The sequence below is a fragment of the Pleurodeles waltl genome, chromosome 4_2 (genome assembly GCF_031143425.1).
Source record: "Pleurodeles waltl isolate 20211129_DDA chromosome 4_2, aPleWal1.hap1.20221129, whole genome shotgun sequence".
In the NCBI taxonomy this organism is placed as follows: Eukaryota; Metazoa; Chordata; class Amphibia; order Caudata; family Salamandridae; genus Pleurodeles; species Pleurodeles waltl.
Window position 1 is genome coordinate 1,015,293,374 of NC_090443.1, and position 12,407 is coordinate 1,015,305,780.

Consider the following 12,407-nt stretch of genomic DNA (forward strand, 5'->3'; position numbering starts at 1 on the left):
GCAACTACTTCTGCACAGACACAGCAATCACCAATGATATCCCACTAAAAAGAAAAAAGCAAATTAGACATATGGCAACACAAATATCATTGTACTCAAATCTAAGGACAATTCGACACACAATCCTGCATTTAGTACACCACCTACAAACATGTCATTCATGCATGTCCTTTGGAGTAAATTGCTTTTACTTACCAAAAACATGCAACTATGCAAACCGCAAGACAACTACTGCCAAAACCACAAGTATCCACAGCAAAGGAAGCAAAAGCTTTGAACTAGAACAAAAAGAAGAAATAAACTGTGTAATCACAAATACTTTGCTAGTTGAGAAACACCCCGCCACCAAGAACCTAGAAATTGTCCCTGGTGCCTAAGTGGCTTCTGCCTCCCTTGGGGGCAGATGGGCCTAAAAAGAAATAGGCTGGGGCGACCCTTGCCAAAGAGGGCGCCCCAGCACAAAAAAACTAAGAGGAACCAAAAAAAAAAATTCCCTCACGTCTTGGTGGCTTCTCCCACTTGGGGGCAGATGGGCCTAAAAAAATTGCCATTTCTGCTCCCCTGGGGGGCAGATCGGGCTATCAGTAATGTGCCCCACCTTTAGGGAGTGACGGTTGCCAAAGGGGCCGCCCCCCCACACAAAACACACACACACAAGATCCCTGGTGCCTAAGTGGATTCAGCCCCCCTTGGGGCAGATGGGCCTAAAAAAAATAGCCCGATTTGCATCCAAGGTGGGCAGAAATGGCCATCAGTAACGTGCCCCCTTTGGGGGGGGGCGACCCTTGCCAAAGGTGCTGCCATCCCCCCCATGCAAAATACACACACAGGATCCCTGGTGCCTAAGTGTATTCTTGTAAAAAAAAAATTGGCCAATCTGCCCCCAAGGGGGGCAGAAATGGACAACAGCTATGTGGCCCCTTTAGGGAGCGAAAGGGGACACCCCCAGCACAAAACAAAAAAAAGGAACAAAAAAAAAAATCCCTGGCGTTTTGGTAGTTTCTGGCCCGGGCCTAAAACAGATAGGCCCATCTGCCCCCGAGGGGGGGGGGCAGAAATGGCCAATACTAATTTTCCCCCCTTTGGGGGGGCAACCCTTGCCAAAGGGGTGTCCCCCAAAACACACACACAATCCCTGGGGCCTAGTGGGTTTCGACCCCCACCTGGGGCGAGATCGGCCAAAAACATGGCTGACCTAGCCCCGGGGGGGGGGGGGGGGGGGGGAGGCATATAAAAAATGATTGCCCTCAGGGCAGCGACCCTTGTCTAAGGGGTCGCTGCCCAAAAACATAAAGAAAATAAAATCCCTGGTGGTTTTGGACCCCCCCCCCAGGGTAGATCGGCCAAAAAAAACGCCAGAAGAGGATTTCAAATTGCCCCCCATGGGATCGACCCTTGCCCAAAGGGTCGCTCCCCGTAATAAAACTAAAAGAAAATCCCTGGTGCATAGTGGGGATTCCAGCTCGCGATCGTGGAGCAGGAATCCACTGAAAACAGGCACAGGGGGAAAGGAGAAACTCTTTCCTTTCCCCTTGTGTCTGTTTTCCCCCCAAAAAGAGAAGGACTCACCTTTTTGATGTCCTCTCTCTAGACGCGCTGGAAGCAAATGGCTTCCAGCATGTCCTTGACAGCTTCTGATGACTTTGGCGCCCTGTGAGCACGCTGACGTCATCAGATTGCCGAGGGGGTGGTCGGGGTGGCAGGGGAAGCGATTCCCCTTCCATCCTCGACTGGGGTGGTGTGGGTGGGAGGCCCACGGGGGGAGCTCCCCTTGTGGGCCGGGTGCAGGACGAGCTGGTCTCGTCCAGGGCACATGGCAACTGTGTGCCTAGACGAGACCGGCTCGTCCCCGGCATGGGAGGGGTTAATGGCCTATAAATACTAATTGGAGTAAACAAAGACAGAAAGGCCATGTTAAAAATAAGGAGACTATTTCTTGTAAAGTTCTACTTTAAAATTGCGCCAGGCATTTGCAGAACCATAGAAAATCAACAGATGGCTGGCACTGATCTCTGGGAAAGGTGACAATCCTAAGAATAGATGAGATTTCGAGAACATGTGGGTTCGATCAGTAAGGCAGTTCTCATAAAGTACTTTTAATTTCCAGTCACATGCAATTTGTGGCTCTTAAAAATTAGTAAAAGTCTGCCAATTAGTGGTGTTTTATAACATCACCTAGAAGCTAAAAGCTCCTTTACCCCAAAAATAGTTTGAACCCCTGCACTGGCACGTCATAAACTGCAGTAAAACGTGCAAATCCCAGTTTGCTATAGTTTTTATCAAGATCACTGCTTACGACTACATAACAAATCTAGAAGAGGCCTCTTGGTTCTTGACTCGCTCCTTGTTCTATTCTTTGTACCTGTTTCCCGGCCAAAGCTGTTAAATAGTCAGTGTAACTGATGTGCTTTCTTCTTACTCTGCATTCATGCTCGTGTGCCGTTCTCCAGAACACAACCATTCCCTTAATTGATACGCTTTTGAATATAAATTTCCAGAAGCCAGGAGAAGCCTGCGTGCATGGATATACAACTGCGCACGCGCACTAGGCAATAACCGTTCCCCGCGTGGCCTCGGATGGGTGTTCAGTTTCATTTACTGCGCATGCCCAGTTCGTCTCTTGCGTACTTATTGCGCTGTTGCTATATCCCGGGTGTTTTTCCCCCTATGTTTTTACCCATACAAAGAATGTGCGTTTAAGTTGTATTTATATGGAGTTATTGATCGGTATTGTTGTGGCCCTGGGAGTGGGAAAGCGTCCGTAGAGGTTTGCTGCGTGTTTCGACGCCATTTTAGAACGCATCGAGGAGATGTGGCTGCGTCACGGGGCGCCATCTTGAGGTGGAGGCACGCAACGTAAATTAGCTGCCACGGCTAGCTCGCGCCGCCGTCTTTCCGGGCGGGAGGATAGCGCGCGCTCAATAGGGGATTAGTACCCAAGGAAGCGTGCGGGGTGGCTTCCGGTGGCTTAAAGGGCCACGTTGTTGTTGCAATAACATGATTACATTGGGGCTTTAAGTCATTGAACGCTGTACGTCTTTGAATCGAGGCTGGAGGTGACGGTTAATCCTGGCCAGCATGAGGAAGTATGTGTTTATCTGCTTCTGGACGCATTGTATTTCAGTATTCATATTTTCTCATTCCATGGGCTTCTGTCATCATCATTAGGATCACGGAGCGCAAAGTCTTTCAGTTGGTTCCATGGTGTAATGGTTAGCACTCTGGACTCTGAATCCAGCGATCCGAGTTCAAATCTCGGTGGGACCTATGGTTTTTGTTAATTAACGGTTGCAGAATTAAAATGTTTATTATGGACATTTTGATCCCGGCTCTTTTTATAATCTGGAAAAATAAAAGAAGTGGAACTGTTGAAGAGGCTTGCGCGTTAGTTTTAATTTTCCCAGACCAGTACCTGGAAAGATTAAACCGACTCCTTTTCACCCCGAAGTTAACATTGTAGCCACATTTCTGTAGTAGTTTGTTGATCTGTATCTGCACACTCTTTATAAGCAAAGACCTCGAAAAATATAGAATTATCCAAAAATGTAACCGTTGAAAAGGCTGATCTTGCATCTTTGTTTTAATCTCTTTCTCTACAGTGACCAATCTCTCGTGTAAGTATTGCGCATCCGGCGTTATTTGATTTACATATATTATTCAGTACACAAGGCGTAGATGCAAAACGCAGTGTAAATTACCTATTACCAACTATCCACATATCTGTCCTGTGACTCAGACCTGTATCGAATAAATGAGCACAGGCGCTTCGAGCAACGTGGCTCCATAGCTCAGGGGTTAGAGCACTGGTCTTGTAAACCAGGGGTCGCGAGTTCAAATCTCGCTGGGGCCTTCTGTACTTTTTTTTTTTTTTTAATACAGTTAGTTTAGAAATGACCTTCATGTGTTTTCTTTTTTACGTCTGATGTTTCCTAATATTATAAGAATTTCGAAAGCAGCTCTTGCAAAAGGCGTACTTGGCCGAGGCGCTTTGGAGGCACAAGCAGCTTCATTATATTTACTGATAAAATGGTGTCGAGCTTAATAAGGTGAATGTCTGTGGTGGTTGCTAAATAAAATCTACATTTATAAAGCTAAGAAAATATTTACAAACTAAATATATATATATATAAGTTTAACGAAAAATGGTTCCACTGGGGATCGAACCCAGGACCTTCTGCGTGTAAAGCAGACGTGATAACCACTACACTATGGAACCGTGTTGTCAATGATCTGCGTTTCAAATATACAATGTTATGTTATGTGATGTGGTGTTTGCCAGTTTATCTGTTTAGTACATTCGCGAGGAAGAGACAGGTGACTACAATTTGAAAGAAGAAATACTAAAGCAAATACAGGAAGAGTGAGAAACAACCAAATGGCATTGCATGTAAAGAATGCATTCCTTCGACCAAAAAGAGACATGATGCTTACATTTTTCAAACGAATAATTCAAATAGCGATTGCATCAACAGTACTAAGCATGACTTTTCGCCTGACAAATTATATGTAATTTATCAATGACTAAAATCAGATAAAAATCAAGTAAAAAATATTATGTTGCTAATGACATGTCACTGCCTTGGCGCTTTGTCACTCTAGTCCAGTGTTTTTCAAACTTGTTAATGCCGCACCCACCCAGAGGTGGGGAAAAAAATAATCATGGGGCCCCCCCTTTAATTTTTCTCAATTGCTCTATTAAGTTGGCAGTGTTTAAATGTGTCTAGACTTATTTTAACATTGCAGTTAAGTTCTGTTATCTTTTCAAAAATGCAATAAACAGTTTTCTGCTTACAACAAAACACTATTATCTGCATAAAGCTGCTTTTGGCCAGAACCCGGTGCCCTCCCTGGGATCACTTGAGGTCTCCCTATGGGGGGCCCGCCCCCCAGATTGAAGACCCCTGCTCTAGTCTGATGGAAGTGCTTGCCGTTTTAGAGAAAAATGGCAGCTAATTCTTCACACTCTAAGATTTTGCAAAGCTTTGGCCATGCTACTCAAGTAGAACTTTGTCAAAAATCGCCTGAATCATTTTGTAACATGACTTTTCTGTCTTTGTTTCTTTTAATTAGCAGCGAGGGATTACTTTCTTAAGCATGTACTGATAAATGGAAAAATACAGATTTTAGGTGATTTTCTTAACTTTTGGTAAAATGCTGGTCAGGCCGGTAGAACAGGGGCCAGGTGGCAACCCAATATAATGTACAACACAGGTGGCAAGTGTAGCAGTTTGCCTCAAATAAAAAGGATGCCCTAAATTTGCGGCAGACTTCCTCTCCAGAAAATTAGCACGAGTCATCTGTCTGCTACAGCTAGCGGACTCTGCATCCCAAGATCATTTTCAATATTTCAAAGTGATTACAGCACATCTTGATAAATAATCATGCACTAAAGCAGCACCACAGGTCTCTTCTACAAGACAGCGCAAGCTGTCTGATTGCAAAAGACCTATAGTCAGTTTATAGTGGGCTTAGACCGCCACCCCCTATTGCTTACCATTGGATGGCTTAATTGTCACTCTCATTAGCTTGCTTTTTATTTGTTAGGTCGTGTGGCACTTTCCTCCTCTTCTTCTGTTAGTCCTTCTCTTGAAGCATACACTCATTACATATGTCCTTCCACTATTTACTTTTCATGCCGTGGCGCTTTAAATTGCTCACTTATGTGAAACTGTTTTACTTTTCATTTTCAATTTATGTGGCAAGAAATGTCCGGTTAGGACTTTAAAGCTCTAATAGCTCTAAGTCAAGCAAATGCGAGACCCATTGCATTGCAAATGCTTGTTTGGTTAAGCATTCCACAAGAGGGCATGTGTTTTCAAGCTGTCTTCTTCATGTAATTCTCTTAAACCCTCTGCCACACTCCGTATTCCTTTCTCTCACCCAAGTGCTTCTCTTCCACTCCCTCCATGTTGCACTCATATGTGCTTTTTCTCCACATTGATTTCTTGCTTGTGTGCTTCTCCCCTGAATGGTAGTGCCACATCCCACCCACTGACTCCCTTAAGCAAGAAATAATTCGGCAGCCTCTGTTTTCACAACTTTAATTTTTTTACCCAAGTTAAGCTAATTCAAGCCCCATGTTGCAACACAGTATTGAACTCTATGTTACAGTTTGGGATAGAGAAATAAACAGAAGTGAGAAAGTTCACTCTTTCGGGGGGCATTTTGAAGGTGAGAGCCATGGGCTATTGCTCACTTTGCCTATACACTAAAACGTCTCTGTGCTTGGGACACAGTCACTGTGTCTCTTTATTATTGCAAAGCTGCATGCTTAAGACACAGTCACTGAGTTTCTTTATCATTGCAATGCTGCATGCTTTGGACACAGTCACATTGCACAGGCTGTCTGTCAGATGAGTTAGCGCAAGGCATAGAGTACCACAAGGCAAAGTCCTTAGACAGCAGGTTGACCAGAAATAAACACAAAAATGCCCCCAGAAATGCACAGACCTTTGTCTGAAAGAACAAATTACATTGATTCTCGAAGTTCTTATAGGGAATCAAAGTTACATGTTGTTATCTTGGATACATGGCTCTTTGATTTATTCTGTTTAAAGCAATTTGGGTTTAAACAAGTAGTTATTTAAAGAAAGTCAAGATTGCTTTATTGTACTGATGCATTCTAAAACAAAGATTAATGACCGTCAGGGTGCACTGCCTACAGAAGAAACCTCCCCATCATTCCTTCCTGTACACCCATTTACTCCCCCACTTACAGTCTTGAGGTTATTTTAGTAGCTTTTATGGGCACGTTAGTTTAGCCATAGGCCTGCAGCTTGTGCCCTTTAGCTTAGCTATAATTCATTTTTATTTTTCATTTTATTTTCCTGAGCAGAAGCTTTGCTTAGCAGTGATGTTTTGTTTTATTTTCTTTTATCTCATACACTTTTAGCCCAGAAACTGTTTTCATTCTTTTCAGTCTGACATTCTCGTTCTGTACTCTGCTCAAGGCTGTACCCGATATTGTTGTCAGTACAAAGTGGAACACTACAATCTTTGGTAGTTCACGGGAAACATATGTGTTCTTACGTCACAGCAGTTTTCTCAGAGCACCGGCTGTTTTATTTTAAAACATCCTTTTTCTCCCTATATGTTATTGGGAGAGTTCCACCCAGAAAATTGCCATTGCAGCTGTCTGATGAGAATTGACATCTTTTCCGCCTACATGGAAGAGGACTCTCAGTAGATCAACAGCCCTCTTCGCTACTATCATATTCAGGTATGGAGGATTAGGGATGGTGTCTTCATGCGGATCCCGAAGGGCAGATTAGGGCTAACACTGCTGTGCATTAGGAGTACTTTAGTGGCTTAAGTAGGAATTCCAACACATAGCATTCTGACACTATGGTGGGACTTTTCTTATGTTTCACTTTCCTCGTCACTGCATTATTATTATTATGTTTCATTATCCTTATCATTGCAGTACATGCCATTTTATCTAGAATGTAGTTGATTCAATAAAATGTACTGAACCAATTTCTGCTTCTGTTTGTCTTTGCATGTGTGAGACGAATGTAACTGAGAGAAAAGGATGAGCTCTGTTACACCACGATTTCCCCTGGGAGATCAGAATTTTATGCGCACAGCTGCCACAAATCACTGCCACTTTCAGGTGCTTGTGAGGTACTGCTAGCTGGCTGAAAGGGTTAGGCCGACAGTTGGCACATGGTGTGGAAATGGACTCAGTTCCCCACAACCTGGTAGTGTTGCTGCCCGAAAACAGCAGTCTCACTGGTACAGTGAGAGCCAGCTCAATATTACCTCCTTCACATTTGTTTTAGACACCGCTGATGATATTTAACATAGACTTCCTCACAGAAAAGCCCACGTTAAAATCAGTTGCTCTGGACTTATCTTTTCCCTTTGCATGCTGAGGTATTTTTACATGGATCTTGTAGGAAGCTGGCTCTCTGTATAGTGTACCAAAACGAGATGCACTTTGCAGAGAGTCCAGGTGTCCCCAATCAGAGTACAGGGCTTGCTTTAACAATCCCAAAGAGCTCTATTTGTGGTAGTGTGGTCACGCAGCCTTAGGTTTAAAAGAGGGAAGTGTTTGGCATTTGCCGCACTCACATAGGCAATAAGTGAGGCACACACTCAATAAGGAAATCCAACTTCAATTCAGAAAAATAACACTGATTTTTATAATAATTCAGATACCAAAATCTGCAAGATCTATAACTTTTTGAGATAGCGATATTTAAAGATACACTAAATACAGCTGTCTGATTTGAGGCATGAGCCTCGGAAGTGGTAATGTTATCTTATGGGGAAAACATACACTTCATAGGGTCACTTGCAAAAGACTTACAGGATTGATCTTCCGGACTTAAGGTAAGCTGGGGCCAAGGTCCTTAGAACCACCAGCAGTTTCATGTTACCCGCCCAGATGCAGAGGTGCTGGTTGCAAGGGTACCCTTGGTCGCTATCGCTGAAGTCAATGGAAAAACATGTAACAGAAAAAGGATGCAATTGGGGACTGGGAGACCAGTCCAACAGAACCCAAAGGGGGGTTGGCTGTTGAGGATCTCTGGCCCATAGGTGCACTGTCAGTAGGCTTGGACTCAGGCTGTGGGGCTCAGGGGCAGAGGTGTTTTGTCCAGCGAGTCACTTGAGTTGGAGGCTCTCTCTTTTTAGGTCTACCTGGAGATGGAGACAAAACAGGACAACAGGGCCACTCTAGATGATGGCCTCGGTGACGTCCCATGTCAGTAGGTCTGTCTTGGCTGTGTTGGTGTCCAGGCTGGACACAAACAAGCCTTGGTGCCTGCAGTTGGTGGTGATATCCCAGGTATTTGGTGTAGGGAGGCTCTGGGCAGGCTCAGCATCATGAAGATTGGATGGGGCGACTGGGCTGCACTCCTGGACACTCAGGCCCCTCTTCCTGGCAAGTTGCTGCCTCAGTGGACCCAATGGTCAGCAAAACGGGAAACCGGGCAATCGAGATTGGTGTCTGCTGGTACAGGGGAGTGGCTCCACCACTCCAAGGGAGATGCTGGCTGGATGGAAAAGTGCTGGTGGGCCTCAAAGGCTTTTGGAGGATGCACAGCTGCAGGACGAGTTGGGTCTTCCTGCAGCTTGGGACAGGAAAAGGTAGGCAGGGTTTGGCATCAAAGTCCACAGCTAGTCCACATTTCTTGAGCTGGTCGGCTCTTCTTTTTCCTTCTTCTTCTTGTAGTCAAATGAATCAGGTGTCAGAGGGCCACCTAAATACTGATTTTAGAGCCATTAGGGGGAGTGTAGGGTTATAGCCAATACTACACCCCCTAGATGACCACTTCCTTGTGGAATGGGCATTTTCCTGACCCAGAGTTCCTAGTTCCACCAAAAACTAGATGGTGGAACCCTTCCTTTGTGGAGCACATTAGGCAGCCCACCGTAGGGGTGTGACTAGCCTTGTGGAGCGACATGCACACTTGCGCAGCTAATTTCCCACCTGTGCTTGTGCCAAATGGGCCTCCGGGCAGGGAGTGACATCTTCCAGGACTCGGGCAAGCCAGAGTCGCATATCAAAGGGCGGCAGAGGCTTTGTAGCCTCCAGCCCAGATATGCTGATTTACTAGCCATCCTGCTTGGGAGGATGATAGCACCTTCCTTTGGAGCAGGCATTGTTTCTGGCATCTGAGAGCACGGCCTCTCATCTTCAGGGGGTCAGAAACACGTCTGTGGTTGCAGGATGGTCCATACCAGTCAGTAAGGACATTAGAAGTCTAGTAGGTTCCAGGGAGCACCTCTGAGGTGCTCTCTGGGTGCATGTCATAATAAATCCAATACTGGTGTCAGTATGGGTTTAGTAAGATGAAGTGTTTGTTACCAAACACCATTATTTTCCATGCAGTCATCATGTAGCTGGGTAACTCGTGGTGACCAGTGCCCAATACATGTCCTTAAAATGGCTGCCCGGTCACTTGCAATATCTAGTAATCGAACTAGACATCACAGGTGCATATCTGCTCAGGCAGATATGTTGTCACATAAAATATAATGCACCCTGACCTAGGGTTTCAAGGCCTGGAGTAGGGGTGACTTACATATACGCAGTGACACTAGCATGGCACACAGTGAGTGGGCCATGTTGGGTTTTCACTTTTGGTTTGCACCATAACATACAGTCTGCAATGGCAGGCTGCATGCAATTTGTGTGGGGGGTCCCTTAGGGTAACATAATTCATGCTGCAGCACTTAGGGCCCCTCTTTGGTTTCGATGCCCTAGGTACTGGGGTACAACCTACTAGGGACTTGCAGTGGTGCAAATATATATGCTAATTGTGTGACAATTAGACGATTTTACCTTGTTTTTAGGGAAAGAGCAGTGCCACTGGGGCCTGGTTATCATGGGCCCACTAGTACATCAGTCAAACAAATCTACACCAGTGGCAAAAAGTGGGGGTGACTATGAAAAAAAGGGGACCTTCCTATAACTCTGTACCCCCTGCCGATAGGGTCTGGTGCCTCAATGGACTAATGCATCCACTGCAGGGATCTGTGTCCGACCTCCTAGTCACAAGTTTCTATCCTTGCGGGTCTGCTCAGCCTTTATTTGAGTCTATTACAAGACCAGGAGCCCAATTATGGCACATCTTTACTGAAAATACTCTAGCAGCAAAGAATAAAGTAATTTAAACATTCAACTTGGTTGAGAAAATAACATCAAAGTAGAAAAGCTTAGCACTCAAGCAGTGCAGTGACCTCACCATGTAACCACAATTCTTTGTTTAGAGCATAATGTTTATTATAAAGATGTGATTTTACTGTAGTGCATTATCTGATATTGACTTATAGTCATGTTCTTTGCTTTTTTTTTTAAAGTTTGTTTATGTGAATTTATTGCTGTTACATCATAGATTCAGTATTTTTGTTTATAAGCGTGCAACATTCAGAACAGAACATTTAAAATCCATTTGAAGAGTTCATCTAATATATGCTAAAATACATTACAACAACATAAAAGTACCGAGAATTGGTGTGGACCATGGTGCGAGTGGTGGAGGTTGAACTGGAGTAAAATATTTGCTGTAAAAAAAGTGACTTTCCCCCAGTTTAGCGTGACCAGTTAACTTCAAGTGGAGCTTTCTGCTTCATGGCTCTATTTTCGCTAAAATCTTTCAATATCAGTATCTCCAGTTCTACTGGATGGATTTTGTCAATCAATCAATCGATCAGGATTTATAAAGCATGGCAAATCACCTGTGAGGGTTTCAAGGTGCTGAAGTTGCTAGCTGCTTCACAATGTTCTGTTAATTTGAACAGCCATGTCTTGAGTACTTTTCTAGATTCCCAGAGCGATGTGGTGTTCCTGAGGTGCAGTGGAAGGTCATTCCAGGCTTTGGCCATCAAGTGAGAGAAGGAGCATCTTTCGCTGTTGGATCGGCGGATCCGGGGGTGTCTGTGAGCAAAAGGGAGGCAGATCACAGGTGTCTGGCCGGTAGGTGGAAGGTCATTCATTTGTTGATGTATGCTGGTCCTTCATTGTGCAGGGCTTTATATGCGTGGGTCAGCATCTTGAATTGGCACCTCTTCTGGATCAGGAGCCAGTGTAGCTTCTTGAGGTGCAGGGTGATGTAAGTCTGTCTGGGGAGGTCAAGTATGAGTCTTGCCGGTGAGTTTTGTATTGTCTGTAGTCTCTTCAGGAGGCATGCAGTAATTCCTACATAAAGAGTGGTACTGTAATCCAGCCTGCTGTTGACGAGGCTTGAGTGATGGTCCTTTTGGTGTCCATTAAGAGCCACCTAAAGATCTTACGGAGCATGCGTAGGGTGTGGAAGCAGGCAGACAAGACTGTAGTTACCTGTTTCTACATAGATAATTTACTGTCCAGTATGATGTTGGGGTTGCGGGCATGGTCTGTTGGGGTAGGGGGAGGGCCGAATTCAGCAGGCCACAAAGTATCGTTCCATGGCGAGGTGTTGTTCCCAAGGATGAAAACTTCCGCTTTGTCAGTTTTGAGCTTCAGACAGTTGTCCTTCATCTAGTCAGCAACGTTAATCATACATCTGTGGAAGTTTGTTCTGGTAGTTGAGGGGTCTTCTGATAGTGAGATGGTGAGCTGGTTGTCATTTTGAAGATGATGCTGGGTTCGTGCAATCTGACGGTGTTGGCTAGGGGGATCATGTACGTGTTGAAGAGGTGGGGCTGAGGGACGATCCCTGTGGGACGCCGCAGATGACCTCCTTGGGTTCCAAGGTGAATGGTGGGAGACAGATTCTTTGGGTTCTTCCGGTGAGGTATGAGACGGTCCATTTGAGGTCATCTCCCTGAATTCTGATTTGGTGGAGTCTGTTGAAGATGTGGTGGGAGACGGTGTCGAAGGCAGCTGACAGGTCCAGAGGGATGGGGGCTCTGTTTCTCTGCCCTGATGTCATTGGTGACTGCGATCAGGACTGTCTCGGTGCTGTGGTTGGATCGGA

General features: G+C 45.1%; 3 non-coding genes across 3 annotated transcripts; 2 read left to right on the plus strand and 1 right to left on the minus strand.

Moving 5' to 3' along the window:
• The first annotated feature begins 3,195 nt into the window (after positions 1-3,195).
• Positions 3,196-3,267, plus strand: TRNAQ-CUG (transfer RNA glutamine (anticodon CUG)). The gene has a single exon. It is a non-coding gene; the product is annotated as a tRNA-Gln (tRNA).
• A 510-nt stretch (positions 3,268-3,777) lies between these two features.
• Positions 3,778-3,850, plus strand: TRNAT-UGU (transfer RNA threonine (anticodon UGU)). The gene has a single exon. It is a non-coding gene; the product is annotated as a tRNA-Thr (tRNA).
• A 293-nt stretch (positions 3,851-4,143) lies between these two features.
• TRNAV-UAC (transfer RNA valine (anticodon UAC)) lies at positions 4,144-4,216 on the minus strand. Its single transcript has one exon. It is a non-coding gene; the product is annotated as a tRNA-Val (tRNA).
• Between the last annotated feature and the right edge of the window lie 8,191 nt (positions 4,217-12,407).